Here is a 16,847-nt window from a genome sequence, read left to right on the forward strand (position 1 = left end):
CTATGGCATTTTTTACGGAGCTAGAACAAATCATCTTAAAATTTGTATGGAGACACAAAAGACCCCGAATAGCCAAAGCAGTCTTGAGGGAAAAAAACGGAGCTGGAGGAATCAGACTCCCTGACTTCAGACTATACTACAAAGCTATAGTAATCAAGACAATATGGTACTGGCACAAAAACAGAAACATAGATCAATGGAACAAGACAGAAAGCCCAGAGATAAACCCATGCACCTATGGTCAACTAATCTATGACAAAGGAGGCAAAGATATACAATGGAGAAAAGACAGTCTCTTCAATAAGTGGTGCTGGGAAAACTGGACAGCTACATGTAAAAGAATGAAATTAGAATACTCCCTAACACCATACACAAAAATAAACTCAAAATGGATTAGAGACCTAAAGGTAAGACTGGATACCATAAAACTCTTAGAGGAAAACATAGGGAGAACACTCTTTGACATAAATCACAGCAAGATCTTTTTTGATCCACCTCCTAGAGTAATGGAAATAAAAACAAAACTAAACAAATGGGACCTAATGAAACTTCAAAGCTTTTGCACAGCAAAGGAAACCATAAACAAGACGAAAAGACAACCCTCAGAATGGGAGAAAATATTTGCAAATGAACCAACGGACAAAGAATTAATCTCCAAAATATATAAACAGCTCATTCAGTTCAATATTAAAGAAACAAACACCCCAATCCAAAAATGGGCAGAATACCTAAACAGACATTTCTCCAAAGAAGACATACAGACGGCCACGAAGCACATGAAAAGATGCTCAACATCACTAATTATTAGAGAAATGCAAATTAAAACTACAATGAGGTATCACCTCACACCAGTTAGAATGGGCATCATCAGAAAATCTTCAAACAACAAATGCTGGAGAGGGTGTGGAGAAAAGGGAACCCTCTTGCACTGTTGGTGGGAATGTAAATTGATACAGCCACTATGGAGAACAATATGGAGGTTCCTTAAAAAATTAAAAATAGAATTACCATATGACCCAGCAATCCCATTACTGGGCATATACCCAGAGAAAACCATAATTCAAAAAGACACATGCACCCGAATGTTCATTGCAGCACTATTTATAATAGCCAGGTCATGGAAGCAACCTAAATGCCCATCAACAGACAAATGGATAAATAAGTTGTGGTACATATATACGATGGAATATTACTCAGCCATAAAAAGGAACGAAATTGAGTCATTTGTTGAGACGTGGATGGATCTGGAGACTGTCATACAGAGTGAAGTAAGTCAGAAAGAGAAAAACAAATATCATATATTAACGCATGTATGTGGAACCTAGAAAAATGGTACAGATGAGCTGGTTTGCAGGGCAGAAGTTGAGACACAGATATAGAGAACAGACATATGGACACCAAGGGGGGAAAACTGCAGTGGGGTGGGGATAGTGGTGTGCTGAATTGGGAGATTGGGATTGACACGTATACACTGATGTGTATAAAATTGATGCCTAATAAGAACCTGCAGTATAAAAAAACAAACAAAACAACTAATACTAAACTTTCATTGGGTTATTTGTATGGAAATATGTTAATATAAATGTTTCAGACATTACATGAAATTTCTAAAAATCTCATATGTTCTGGTATAATGTTATAAGTCATCATCCTAGTTATTACTTTAAAATGTATATCTCAGAAATAACTAATTTCCTTGTGAACTGCATTATTATGAACTTTCATCAAATCTTTAACCATGGTCATTTTTAAGTCTTTTGTCTTTAAAGACAGTTCTGGGTGTACTCTGATGCTTTTGCAAATATGTTCCTATAAAAGGGTTTCATCTTCAAGAAATTCATGGAAAAGACTCTGACAAGTACAGGTTTCTGGTAACTGACTGTACTGCTGAACTGAATGAATAAGCATTTTCAGAACTCTAATGAAAAACTGATGAACTCATAAAAGTGCTAACAAAAGATCAAGATGAAAAAAAATAATTAATTACATGGGACTGAGTGAACTGATGAGGATGAGTATAATTTTTGTGACTTTCTGTTTGAATTAAAAAAAAAAATCCCACAAGGACTCAGAGGCAAAGAATATACAAATCAATTTTCACTGCAAGGTAAAGGAGCTGTTACAGTGGAGGATTACTGGACTGAATGTCAATATTATGACATACTATGAGTGTGTTTCATGTTTGGTAATTGCAATCATTGTTGCTTTTGTTGTGGTCATCCATGTACAATGCTTGGTGTCAGTCTATTTCTCTCTTGTAAAAATAAAATACAGTGTGTGTGTGTGAAAAAAAATAAAATAAAAAAATAAAAGATAAAAAAAAATATATAATAAGACAGGGACTTCCCTGGTGGCGCAGTGGTTGAGAATCTGCCTGCCAATGCAGGGGACATGGGTTTGAGCCCTGGTCTGGGAAGATCCCACATGCCGCGGAGTGGCTGGGCCCGTGAGCCACAATTGCTGAGCCTGCGCGTCTGGAGCCTGTGCTCCGCAACAAGAGAGGCCGCGATAGTGAGAGGCCTGCACACCGCGATGAAGAGTGGCCTCCGCTTGCCACAACTGGAGAGAGCCCTTGCACAGAAACGAAGACCTAACACAGCCATAAATAAATAAATAAATAAATAAAAACATAATAATAATAAGACATAAGAATTCCTTACATATTCTGATAAATAGTAAAAAATTAATAATAATTTATGTAGCTGGCAAAGTATTGTTGTTAGCTGAATATGAGTATATAAATTTTTATATGCCAAATATCATTTTAAGAAAGAATATGGTAGCTTTTTTGAATACCCTGTTTTCTGTTGGCTCTAACTATTATAGGGTAGCTCTAGGGTAATGTGACTTAAGTGGCTGGTTTATTAAACTGATGCAAATTTTCCCCTACGTTTTAATAAAGGAATTTCTCAAGGGTGAGCATATATTTGTCTAATAAATCCCATTGTGTCTTTTGGACTGTCAGTGTTTGAGAGAGTATTTTCTTCCTATTTCCTAAGAGAGCTTCTAGAAAATAGCCAGAATCTTTAAAGAGTAAAAAATCTCACTTAACATTAAATAAAAATTTTAAATTAAAGTACCACTATTTAGGACTGCTTTGAGTAGAACTGCCATCTTTTCTGTATTCTATTTCTATCTTTAATTACTTGTATAAACATGGGCAAGTCATTTTATCAATCTGGACATCGGTTTCTTAATTTTTAATGAATTACAGTTGGAGAAGGAAAAAAGACAGGTAAACATGTATATGATCTTGGGGCCAGAGTTAGTGGGAGAAGCTTTTCTAAGCATGGCACAAATCTGGACATCATAAAGGAAAAGTGTGAAAGGTTTTATTTTCTAAAAACCAAAACCAAAATTTCTGCTTGGTAAAACAAACAAAACTTCATTATAAACAATGCCAAATGGGGAATTCCCTGGTGGTCCAGTGGTTAGGACTCTGTGCTACCACTGCAGGGGGCATGGGTTAGATCCCTAGCTGGGGAACTAGGATCCCACTTGCCGCGCAGTGTGGCCAAAAAGAAAAAAAAAAGCCAAATGGCAAACAACCACCTGGGGAAATTATTTGCAATATATATGATCATATACTAATATTCCCTATATATAAAGAGCTTGAAAGAATTTACAAAACAACAAGAAAAAAATTCAAATAAGAAAAATGAGTAAAATCACAGGTAATTTCCAAAAGAACTGTTAGTCTCCAATTTTTAAAATAATGAAGTGACTCAACAAATGCAAGCTTTTATAAGTGTGATATCTTTGTTACTTGTCAGATTGGTTATGACAAAACAACAGGGAATATCTAGCATGGTGGAATGAAAAAAAAATATGTGACTAGTTTGTTTTAGGGAAAGAGCTGCCTTTGCAGTAAGTCCCCTACATATGAACAAGTTCCATTCCGAGAGTGCATTTGCAAGTCCAACAAAGTTAGCATAGGTACCCAACTAACACAATCGACTATATAGTATTGTACTGTAATAGGCTTAAAATATTTTTCACACAAATAATACATTAAAAAACAAACACAGGGCTTCCCTGGTGGCTCAGTGGTTGAGAATCTGCCTGCCAATGCAGGGGACAAGGGTTCGAGCCCTGGTCTGGGGAGATTCCACATGCCACGGAGCAACTGGGCCCGTGAGCCACAACTACTGAGCCTGCGCGTCTGGAGCTTGTGCTCCGCAACAGGAGAGGCCGCGATAGTGAGAGGCCTGCGCACCGCGATGAAGAGTGGCCCCCGCTCGCCGCAACTAGAGAAAGCCCTCACACAGTAACGAAGACCCGACACAGCCAAATAAATAAATTAATTAAAAAAAAAACAAACACAAAAAATAAAGAAAACATTTTTAATCTTACAGTACAGTACCTTGAAAAGTACAGTAGTACAGTACAACAGCTGGCGCTTCTTAGCAGTACCAGCTACATCACTGCTGCTTTTACACTTGCTTCCAGACCTCCTGGGCTTGAAATAAAGATACTGTACTACTGTACTCTATACAATACTGTAAAGTACACAAAAGCACAACCACTCGTAGAGGATGCATGCACGTGACAATGTACGCCAGACACGTGAACACGTGATTGGACATGAGAACACATGTTCGCGTCTTTGGAAATTTGCAACTTTAAAGTTCGTATGTAGGAGACTTACTGTGAAAAGATCTTGGTAAATTATTTGGGATTGGCAAAGTAAAGAGAATTAGATAAGTCATTCTACTTAAGAAATAAACAGGGATTTGGGGATGGGGCAGGGAGAAGAAAAAATAAAGAGAATGGGGTAAAGCTCCTTACAGAAGGCTGGAGCTTGTGTTGGGAGAAATGGCCAAGGTTCTTTTTTTTTAAAAGGGAAGCCAAATATTCAATTCTAAATTATTTGCTCTATGGTTCTTTGATGAGTCTCTGACATCATCTCCTGAATTAGCAGTATAAGTTAAGTAACATTAATGTCTTGCCTTTATCTGACAAGGGTATTAGTTGCCATTAATAAAAGTGGACTCTGGCTGAGTTAAGCAAAAAAGGGTTTATTTAAAAAAATTTGGGGCAGCTTACCGAAGCACTAGAAGGGCTAGAGAACTAGGCCTGGAAAAAACACCCAAATCATGCCTGAAGCCTGGTTCTGGTAGGGAAACACTTATCACTGTGGAGAGAGAGAGAGAGAGAGAGTTTTACCTTACTTTTAGTGGCATTAGATCTCAAATTATATACAAACTAACGTGTGTCTGATTGATCGTATGCCCCTGTCCTAGAACCAAAGGAGGTTGCAGAAGTGAACTGCTTTAATTCCTGCAGTGAGAAATGGATTTTTCTCCTTACCAACACTCACAAGAAGTTCAGACTTCAGGTACCAGGTAAATGAGAAATGATCACTACAGCAGTATTTGGAGGAAAACCAAGGAGAAGTAGCCATGCCCCATATTTGGGCTAAGAGCTGGACATTGATGAAGAATCAATTGCAAAAGACAGAGGTGAACTAACAAATTGAATGCAGCTATATATAAAAAGAATTGTACACCATAACCAAGTGGAATTTATCCCAGAAATGCAAAGTGGTTAATATGAGAAAAATCAATTAATGTAATGCACCAGAATCACTAGAACAAAGGACAAAAATGGCATGATTGTTTCAACAGATGCAGAAAGAGCATTTGACAAAATCCAACACCCCTTCATGATAAAAACATTAAACAAACTAAGAATATAAAGGAACTTCATCAACCTGATGAAAGACTTCAGTGAAAACCCACAGTTAACATCATACTTAATGATGAAAGACTGAACGCTTTACCCCTGAGATTAAGAACAAGAAAGGATGTCTGTTCTCACTGCTTTTATTCAGTATTGTACAAGGGCAACTAGGCATGAAGAAGAAATAAAAGGCATCCAGATTGTAAAGGGAGAAGTAAAACTTTCTATTTGCAGATGACATAATCTTGCATATAGAAAATCCAAAGGAATCCGCTCAAAAACTATGAGAACTAATAAATGTGTTAAGCAAGGTTGCAGGATGTAAGATCAATACACAAAAGTCAACTGTATTTACATACACTTGCAATGAACAATCTGAAATGAAAGTAAGAAAACAATTCCGCTTGCAATAGCATCAAAAAAAATAAAATATAAACTTAACCAAAACCCCACAAAACCTATTCACTGGAAACTATAAAACGCTGTTGAAAGAAATGAAAGGAGACTTAAATAAATGGAAAGGCATCCCATGTGTTAGATTAGAAGAATTAATGTTAAGTCTTAATGTTGTTAAGATGGCAATACTTCCCAAATTGATCTATAGATTCAACCTGATCATTATCAAGATTCCAGCTGCCTTTTTTTTTTTACCTAAATTGATAAGCTGATCCTAAAATTCATAAGAAAATTCAAGGGACCCAGATTAGCTGAAACAATCTTGAAAAAGAAGAACAAAGTTGAAGAACCCATACTTCCCAATTTCAAAACTTACTACAAAGGTATAGTAATCAAGACATAAGATCAGCTGGCACAAGAGGAGACATATAAATCAACAGAATAGAATTGAGAGTCTAAAAATAAACCTTCACATGTATAGTCAATTAATTTTTAATAAAGATGCTTGACAATCTAATGGGGAAAGGAAGTCTTTTCAGTAAGTGATGTTAGAACAAATTGATATCCACATGCAAAAGACTGAAGCTGCATAAACTCAAAATTTATACATATATACATACAAAAATTAACAGATCAAAGACCTAAATGTATGAGCTAAAACTATTAAACTCTTGGAGGAAAATATATGCATAAATCTTTGTGACCTTGAATTAGGCAATGGTTTCTTTGATAAGACACCAAAGCACAAACAACAAAAGAAAAAAATGGAGGGAATTCCCTGACGGTCCAGTGGTTAGGACTCGCTGCTTTCACTGACAGGGTCTGGGTTCAATCCCTGGTCGGGGAACCAAGATCCTGCAAGCTGTGTGGCATGGCCAAAAAAAAAAAAAAAAGGAAAACAGAAAAAAGAAATAAATTTGGACACTATCAAAATTAAAAACATTTGCGCTTCAAAGGACACCGTCAAGAAAGTGAAGACAATCCACAGAATGGGAGAATATATTTGCAAAGCATATATCTGACATGGGACTTGCATCTAGAATATATAAAGAATTATTAGAACTCAATAGTTAAAAGACAAATAGCCCAACTAAAAACGGGCAAATGATCTGAATATACACTTCTCCAAAGTAGATACACAGATGGCCAACAAACACATGAAAAGATGTTCAACATCATTAGCTATCAGGGAATGGCAAATTAAAATCACAATGAGATACAAATTCACACTCAATAGAATGGCTATAATCAAAAACACAGAAAATTACAAGTGTTGTTGAGTGTGGAGAAATCGGAACCCTTGTACACTGCTGATGGGAATATAAAGTGGTGCAGCTGCTTTGGAAAAGAGTTTGGCAGCTCCTCAAAAGGTTAAACATACTTACCACATGACCCAGCAATTTTACTCCTAGGTATAAATCCAAGGGAAATAAAAACATTTGCCACACTAAAACCTGTGCATGAATATTCATAACAACATCATTCATAATAGCCAAAAAGTGGATACAACCAAAAGGGCTATCAATTGATGAAGAGATACATAAAACGTGGTATATCCATACAACAAAATATTATTCAACAATAAAAATACATAAATAATACTTTTTTTAAAAAAATGTAGTACTCCTCCATGCTACAACATGAATGAATTCTGGAAACATTATGCTAAGTGAAAGAAGCCAATCACGAAAACCCACATATTTTATGATTCCATTTATGTGAAATGTCCAGAATAGTCAAATTCATAGAGGCAGAAAGTAGATTAGTAGCTGCTAAGGCTGGAGGATTGGGGTGGGAGATGGGGAATGACTGCCAACGGGTATGGGATTTGGGGAAGGAGGGTGTTGAAAACAATGTTCTAAAATTGACTGTGGTGATGGTTGCATAACTCTGTGAATATACCCACAAATCACTGTATTGCATACTTTAAATGGGTGAATTGTATGGTGTGTGAAGTATATCTCAATATAGATGTTATGTTTTTTTCATAAAGTTATTTATTTATTTGTTTTTGGCTGCGTTTGATCTTTGTTGCTGCGCGCGGGCTTTCTCTAGTTGCGGCAAGCGGGGGCTGCTCTTCGTTGCTGTGCATGGGCTTCTCACTGCGGTGGCTTCTCTTGTTTTGGGGCACGGGCTCTGGGTGTGCAGGCTTCAGTAGTTGTAGCGTGCAGGCTCAGTATTTGTGGTTTGTGGGCTCTAGACCACAGGCTCAGTAGTTGTGGCGCACAGGCTTAGTTGCTCCGTGGCATACGGGACCTTCCCGGACCAGGGCTCTAACCCATGTCCCCTGCATTGGCAGGTGGATTCTTAATCACTGTGCCACCAGGGAAGCCCTACAGATTTAATTAAAAAACAAACAAAAAACCAAAAAAACAGAAGAGAAAGAGAAATCAACTGAAGTCAGAAATTAAACCCAGAAGTGATTAGGAATAAAGTACATTCCTGGAACTTTCAGAAAAGGGGTTGGGGGACTCTAGATTTACCCCAGGACATAAAATACAAGTTTTAAGAAAATTTTATCTACCTCTTATGGGAAGAGCTACCTCCATAGACATTAAGATTACATTGCTGGGCTTCCCTGGTGGCGCAGTGGTTGAGAATCTGCCTGCCAATGCAGGGGACACGGGTTCGAGCCCTGGTCTGGGAGGATCCCACATGCCACGGAGCAACTGGGCCTGTGAGCCACAATTACTGAGCCTGCGCGTCTGGAGCCTGTGCTCCACAGCGGGAGAGGCCGTGATAGTGAGAGGCCCGCGCACTGCGATGAAGAGGGGACCCCACTTGCCACAACTAGAGAAAGCCCTCACACAGAAACGAAGACCCAACACAGTCATAAATAAATAAATAAATAAAAACATCTGATTGTCTTAAAAAAATAAAAGATTACATTGCTGTTGGTGAGTATATGAGGAAACTGGCACTCTCATGCCCTGTTGGTATGTGGGTAAATTGGTGCAGTGTGTCAAAATTTTAAACATGCATACCCTTTAATACAGCAAACCCACTCCAAAGGATGAAGGCATAAAGATGTTGATCAGAGCTTTCGTAATATTGAACATTGGAAATGCTCAATGTCCATCTACAAGCAAAGCTTCTCAACCCTAGCCAATTCATTCCCCTTCTTAGAATAAATATTTTATAATACTCCCTTTACAGTCCTGAAATGAAAGTCATAGATACCTACAACAAAATATACCTAATTATTATATAAAAAAGAAATAAAAGGAAAGTAATTTGTAACAAAATAATACATATTTCAATATGTAAACACTCTAGACACAAAACATACTCTAGAGGGCAGTACCACCTAGTTAACTATTATTTAACTGGTTAAATAATTTATGATATAGCCAAACACAGGAATGATGTAGATCTAGATTCATTGACAAACTGTTGAATCAAAAAGCAGATTGTAAAACAGTAATTACATAGGATGTTTTATTTATGTGAATACGTATAGAAAGGTCTAAAAAGAGGCTCATCAGGATGTTGATGATTTGACAGGAATTGTCCCTAATAATGAGATTTGTAAGGATTTTTTTGCTTATAAATTTGTATATTTGATGTTTCCTGTCTGTGTAAACATTTAAGTTTATGGTAAGCCCCAATGGGAGAAAAACAACACAGATCCCTAGGGTTCTCAAGTGACAGCACATCATTTGCAGTGGAGATTTATATACCTTTTGTAGAATAGTTTCTGGCTTTTCCCAGACAGCTGCCAAAGGAAGTGGAGGAGCACGTCCTGGTACTTGAATAGCTGAGGCCATCTCCTGGTCTCCAGGCAATCATTGTAGCTAAGTAGTTACTCCCAGGCAGGAAAGTGGTGGTCATATGCTGTGAGGGCATCCACACTTCTGGTAATTTCTACAGAAGCAAGTTGCAGTACCTGGTCTTCTTCCACAAATGTATAAACACCAACTTGTCCTGAGGTTCCTACAACATATGGGCCCTTAACATTTCCAGGCCCCTCCCTGCTTCTGTTGGAAGAACTGTGTGAAGTACTTTGCCACTCAAGACCAAGTGTGAGGCCCAGCCCTGGACTACCTGAAGGTATCTGATGGGATCCAGCCCTTGCCCCCCTAACTCATGAGACAAAAAAACAGATAAGGGAGAAGGATGGGGAAGGGGGATAAAGAGGTCTGGGAAAAGAGACAGGTGGCTGAGGCTATAAAAGTGGGTATGAAATGTGAAGATCTTTGTTTCACTTGTTAATGCCCAACAGAGAGCATTCATCACAGAAGAGGCACTAAACAACCACTAGAAACAATGACTTGTCCAGATGACGTCAGTCAGGCTCTGCTGTTAGCTACACTAGTGTTGGTCCAACAAGCATGTGATAAGAATGGGGGCAGGAATGGAGGTTATACATGGGCCCAATGGCATGGGCTCCCATTTACTGAGGCTTATCTACCTCCTGCCACTGTCAAATATCCAACCTGCCAGCAACAGAGACCAATGCTTGGCTCCCAATATGGTACCATCCCTTTAGAAAACCTACCAGCTACTTGGTGGCAAGTTGGACCCATTCCCTACACTGGACCTACTCATTCCTGCAAGTGGTATCAATCTATTTTGACTGGAATTTAAACATATTCTGACTTAGACCTCCTGCCTGAAGGGTCTTAGCAAGTACCACTGAGGGTTTAAAGTGTCTGATCTACTGACCTAGGTGTTGGTGCAGCAGTGGGCACATGACCATGGGCTCCACTGATCCTTTCACATACACCACCACCTAGACAAACTGCTGACTGAGAGAGCACTGGAATGACCTGTCGAAGATTCAGATGAGGTGTTAGCTTGCAAAGAATACCTTGGGAGGAGAGGCACCACCCTCCAGGACTCAAGGTACACTCTAAATTGATATTCATCATATGGTACAGGGTTCCCAGTAGGGAGAGTATGTGAATCCATTGGCTAAAGGGTGGAAATGGGAGTACCTCTGTATACTGGTTCCCAGTGATCCATCTGGGGAATTTTTAACCTTCTTTCCCCAGAGGCAAGAGGTTTTGGCCTCCAGAGGGGAAATGCTTCCACTAGGGGACACAGGAAGAGTCCTACTAAACCCCAGCTACTGCCTGGTCACTTCTGGCTCATCATTCCAAGAAACCAGCAGGCAAGGATAATTGACCTCGATCTTCATTAGGCAGCTGTTAGGCAATAGGGATAAGAAAGAATATGTTTGATACTTAGGTTATCCATCTGTGTCTTGGTTTTCACTTGCCTAATTTACATGGTACATGGACAGGTACAGCAGCCACAACTAGAAAAGGACCTGGTGATGAAGGTGTCAGGCCCCTTAGTGAAGAGGGTCTGGGTCACTGCACTACGTAAGCTACCTAGACCAGCAGAGAGTGAGAGGAATCTACAAAGAGTGGCAGTGGAAGATGATCAGCTTCAATTAAGGCCCCAAGAGCAGCCTCAAGGGCTGTTGTTAATCCCACCAACTCTTTTCTAGTAAGTTTCTCCAGGAGTAAAGACCCAACAGAATTTTTGAAGAGTTGTTCCTAGAGCTTATTATATGTAAATGGGTGGACAGGCATGAATATCCTGGTGCAGAGATCTCCCAATCCAGGACTGAAGAAGTCATTCTACCAGCTGTTGGAATTGTTGGAGGCTGATAGCTTTCAACTGAATCCTTCTCCAGAACTTACCCCTGGCTCAAGAGAGCCACCTTGCCTTTCAGGTTTTAGTCAAAATGATTGGTCATTGAGGTAGAATATAGTCTTCAGAGCTCCATGTAGGAATGGCTGAGGCCTTTGTTACACTGCATCACAATTTAACTTCTTCCTCTGCCCCATCCTGCTTCCTTTACTCTTTCCACAGGTGAGTCTTGAAAACAGCCATGTTGGTGAGTCCCACAGGGCCAGGAACTGGGCAGCTCTAGGAGCTGAAAACAGTGGCCCTTCAATAGCCAGGAAGAAACGAGAGCCCTCAGTCCTGCAGCTTCAAGGAGCTGAATTCTGACAACAACCTGAGTGAACCTAGAAGTGGATCCTTCTGGGACTTCACTGGTGGTCCAGTGGTTAAGAATCTGCCTTCCAATGCAGGGGACGTGGGTTCGATCCCTGGTCAGGGAACTAAGATCCCATATGCCGCGGGGCAACTAAGCCTGCGCGCCACAACTACTGAGCTTGGGTGCCTCACTAGAGCTCGCGTGCCGCAAACTACAGAGCCCATGTGCTCTGGAACCCGCACGCCACAACTAGAGAAGAGAAAACCCTCATGCCACAACTAGAGGGAAGCCCGCGCACTGCAATGAAGATCCTGTGCGCCGCAACTAAGACCCGATGCAACCAAAAATAAATAAAATAAATAAATAAATAATAAACCTTAAAAAAAAAAAGATACATGCAAAGGATACTTACTCCAGCATTGTTTATAATGGCACAAAATCCGGACAAATCTGCATTATCTATCAATAAAGGAATGGTTTCAAAAACAGTACATGAATACTACATAATATTGTGCAGCTAGTTAAAAAAATGAGCTAGATAAGAGTACCCATTGTAAACTGTTGAGTAAAAAAAGGAAGTTGCAGAAAAATATATATGATGTGATGCATTACTTGTAAAAATAAAAATCAAAACCTTTATTTATATGTATGTGTGTCTTGGAAAAAGTATGGAGAGAAACATCAATCTTTTAACATTGATTTTATCTAGGACTATCTTTTTCTTTTTATACCATCTTTTTCTTTATATACTTCTGAGTATACTTTATATACTTCCGTGTTGCTTGAATTATTGAAATGAATATTTATTACCTTTAAAAAAGTGAATGGCGGCTTCCCTGGTGGTGCAGTGGTTGAGAATCCGCCTGCCAATGCAGGGGATACGGGTTTGAGCCCTGGTCTGGGAAGATCCCACATGCCGCAAAGCAACTGGGCCCCTGAGCCACAATTACTGAGCCTGCGCGTCTGGAGCCTGTGCTCCACAACAAGAGAGGCCGCGATAGTGAGAGGTCCGTGCACCGCGATGAAGAGTGGCCCCCGCTCGCCACAACTAGAGAAAGCCCTGGCACAGAAACGAAGACCCAACACAGCCAAAAATAAATAAATAAATAAATTAATTAATTAAAAAAAAAAGTGAATGGAAAGTAAAATGAGGAAGTGTCTTAAAATGTACACCAGGGACTTCCCTGGCGGTGCAGTAGTTAAGAATCTGCCTGCCAATGCAGGGGACACGGGTTCGATCCCTGGTACGGGAAGACCCAACATACCGCAGAGCAACTAAGCCCATGCGCCACAATTACTGAGCCTGCGCTCTAGAGCCCACGAGCCACAACTACTGAGCCCACGTGCCACAACTACTGAAGCCCGTGTGCCTAAAGCCCAAGCTCCACAACAAGAGAAACCACTGCAAAGAGAAGCCCACACACTGCAACAAAGAGTAGCCCCCGCTCGATGCAACTAGAGAAAGCCCACATGCAGCAACGAAGACCCAACATAACCAAGTAAATAAATAAATAAAAATTAAATTTAAAAAAAATGTACACTATTTTTAGATTTAGAGAGAAGAGATAAATTAATCTACAGTAGAGAAGAGATTGAAAATGTGAAGACAGAGTAACCTGTGGAGTAGGCCCCCAGGGGATCTGTTTCAGAGCAGAGTCCCAAGTGTACCAAGGCTGATGGCTTCACTGTTCCACAGGAAAATGCAAAAAAAGTGTAGTTCATAAAAATTTAGTCTTTTGGTGTTGCAAATACATTTCTTTTAGGAAATCATGATGTTAAAGAGATGGGAGGACTGTTATTTGTCAGCATTACAAAGTTAACAGTCCTATGTCAGTTCCCAAACTGTTAGAAATGGTAATGGCCTGTAAACCTTAAAGTCTGGAATAAATGGATTTACAGCACCAGTAGAAACCTAAGCCTTAATCGAGAGAAGAGATAGTTCTTCCTCTGTGATGGAGGAAAACAAGTGTGTGTGTATATAGACAGTTACAGACAGACTTGGTAGGTACAGGGAAAGAAGTTGAGGAAGTTATTTCCTATAAAGACGGTGATAAGATCTTCTGCTGGGTTCAAGGTTGAGGGGCTCAGTGGGAGTGATTGTAGGGTGAGACCTGAAGAGAGTGGTAAAAGAGTGGAGGAGGTGCTGTGGGGAATTGGAGACTAACCTGACAGAAACTGAAGTCTTCAGATTTGGAATAATGTCTGACTATATTTTGTTTAGATTTGCTCTTTCATGAAATTGTCCTTGGTCCTTGTTGTATTCTCTCCCTTATTTGACAATCCCTGCCCCGACCCAGCACTTTCTTTTTATTCCTATTAGGTCATTTATATTCTTCCTTAGTTTTTGTACTTATCTGTACCCGCTAAACTGTCTCTGACACACTGTTCATTTATCTATAACCACCTCACAGCACCCTCCAGATAGTAGAGACCCAATTGATTGTTGCTGAAATAAATTTAATTCCACACAGAAGACAACTGGACAATAATCAGTATCATCCTGATTAAAATTCTTCACAGTTGTGAAAACAAGAATAAACCACTGGCTTTTAAAAAAAATTCCTGTAAACTAACTTAGCATGCATTTTTCATTTCTTACAAAGATACTGTATATTTGGTCATGTTTTGCTTGTAAGAGTCTTAAACTGTACATCCTTTGAATTCATACACTTCTGTTATAAAAATGCCACAGAGATCATTAAACTAAAAACTTCCATTGGAATAGATATGGAAACTGAGGACCAGAAAAATTAGACAATTTGTTCAAAACTGCAAAGGTCTTAAGTGACAGTCTATATTAGAACCACGTTCCCCATGTAACCAAGTGTCTTTATACCTGATTAATTAGCCCTCTTGATTTGATTTTTATTTTGTATTGAATTCTGAAGAGTTAAATTAATGATAGCTGTTATCTCTGATAAAGCTCTGTCAAAAATGATACACTGATTACCTTTCATTTCTAAAGATGCTAATATAGGTTTCCATTGCTGCATGACAGGTTTGATATGTTAAGTGCTGGGTAAAGTGCAACATTCCAATTGGACAATCAGTTGAAGTTTGTTTTATGATGCATATCATTTGTGTATTTTACGGTTGTAATAAAATCTAAAATTTTGACAGTGGTGGTTGGTATATCAATCTTTACTCCTACATTTTATAGTTCATCTTTTATTTATTTAAAACTCAGTATCTCTTTATTATATTGTAAATAAAAAATACTGAAACAATAGAGAGAATAATACATCTTCATCATGCAAACATTATTAGGAGAATACTGCATGTACAGAAATACATATGGTCTTTTGCCTGGGGATGCAAGAGATGGTCTATCATAAACCATCATCCTCTTTTCTATTTGCACACGAAAGTAAAAACCACTAGCACATTAGCACAAGAGTGTTTTTCTCTTAAAACATGCTCTCATAATAACTAGGTGGCCAACTGTAAAAAAGTGAAAATTTTACTATCTGCCAGTGAATAAATATATCAAAAGATTTGTGTTGTTTAGCTTTGCTGAAATGGTATATTGTTATTGTCAATTTAAAAATTGTGGAGGGAGGAACACTCCCAAACTTGTTCTACGAGGCCACCATCACCCTGATACCAAAACCATACAAAGATATAACAAAAAAAGAAAATTATAGACCAATATCACTGATGAACATAGATGCAAAAATCCCCAACAAAATACTAGCAAACAGAATCCAACAACATATTAAAAAAATCATACACCATGATCAAGTGGGATTTATCCCAGGGATGCAAGGATTCTTCAATATACACAAAACAATCAATGTGATACACCACATTAACAAATTAAAGAATAAAAACTATATGATCATCTCAATAGATGCAGAAAAAGCTTTTGACAAAATTCAACACCCATTTATGATAAAAACCCTCCAGAAAGTGGGCATAGAGGGAACCTACCTCAACATAATAAAAGCCATATACGACAAACCCACAGCAAACATCATTCTCAATGGTGAAAAACTGAAAGCATTTCCTCTAAGATCAGGAACAAGACAAGGATGTCCACTCACCATTATTATTCAACATAGTACTGGAAGTCCTAGCCATAGCAATTAGAGAAGAAAAAGAAATAAAAGGAATCCAAATAGGAAAAGAAGAAGTAAAACTGTCACTGTTTGCAGATGACATGATACTATATATAGAAAATCCTAAAGGTGCCACCAGAAGACTACTAGAACTAATCAATGAATTTGGTAAGGTTGCAGGATACAAAATTAATGCACCGAAATCTCTTGCATTCCTATACACTAACAATGAAAGATCAGAAAGAGAAATTAAGGAAACAATCCCATTCACCATTGCAACAAAAAGAATCAAATACCTAGGAATAAACCTACCTAAGGAGGTAAAAGACCTGTACTCAGAAAACTATAAGACACTGATGAAAGAAATCAAAGATGACACAAACAGATGGAGAGATATACCATGTTCTTGGATTGGAAGAATCAATATTGTGAAAATGACTATACTACCCAAAGCAATCTACAGGTTCAATGCAATCCCTATCAAATTACCAATGGCATTTTTCACAGAACTAGAACAAGAAATTTTACAATCTGTATGGAAATACAAAAGACCCTGAATAGCCAAAGCAATCTGAAGAAAGAAAAACGGAGCTGGAGGAATCAAGCTCCCTGACTTCAGACCATACTACAAAACTACAGTAATCAAGACAGTATGGTACTGGCACAAAAACAGAAATACAGATCAATGGAACAGGATAGAAAGCCCAGAGATAAACCCATGCACATATGGTCACCTTATCTTTGATAAAGGAGGCAAG

The 16,847-nt window shown here is 38.7% G+C and overlaps 1 long non-coding RNA gene across 1 annotated transcript in view; it reads right to left on the reverse strand.

Moving 5' to 3' along the window:
* LOC130709172 (uncharacterized) overlaps positions 1–16,847 on the reverse strand; it is a 45,441-nt gene that overhangs the window by 25,541 nt on the left and 3,053 nt on the right. Inside the window, exon 2 of the long non-coding RNA XR_009009643.1 lies at positions 5,047–5,134. This is a non-coding gene — a long non-coding RNA (uncharacterized LOC130709172). The remainder of the gene's footprint in view (positions 1–5,046; positions 5,135–16,847) is intronic.

The sequence above is a fragment of the Balaenoptera acutorostrata genome, chromosome 11, assembly GCF_949987535.1.
Source record: "Balaenoptera acutorostrata chromosome 11, mBalAcu1.1, whole genome shotgun sequence".
NCBI classification, from domain to species: domain Eukaryota; kingdom Metazoa; phylum Chordata; class Mammalia; order Artiodactyla; family Balaenopteridae; genus Balaenoptera; species Balaenoptera acutorostrata.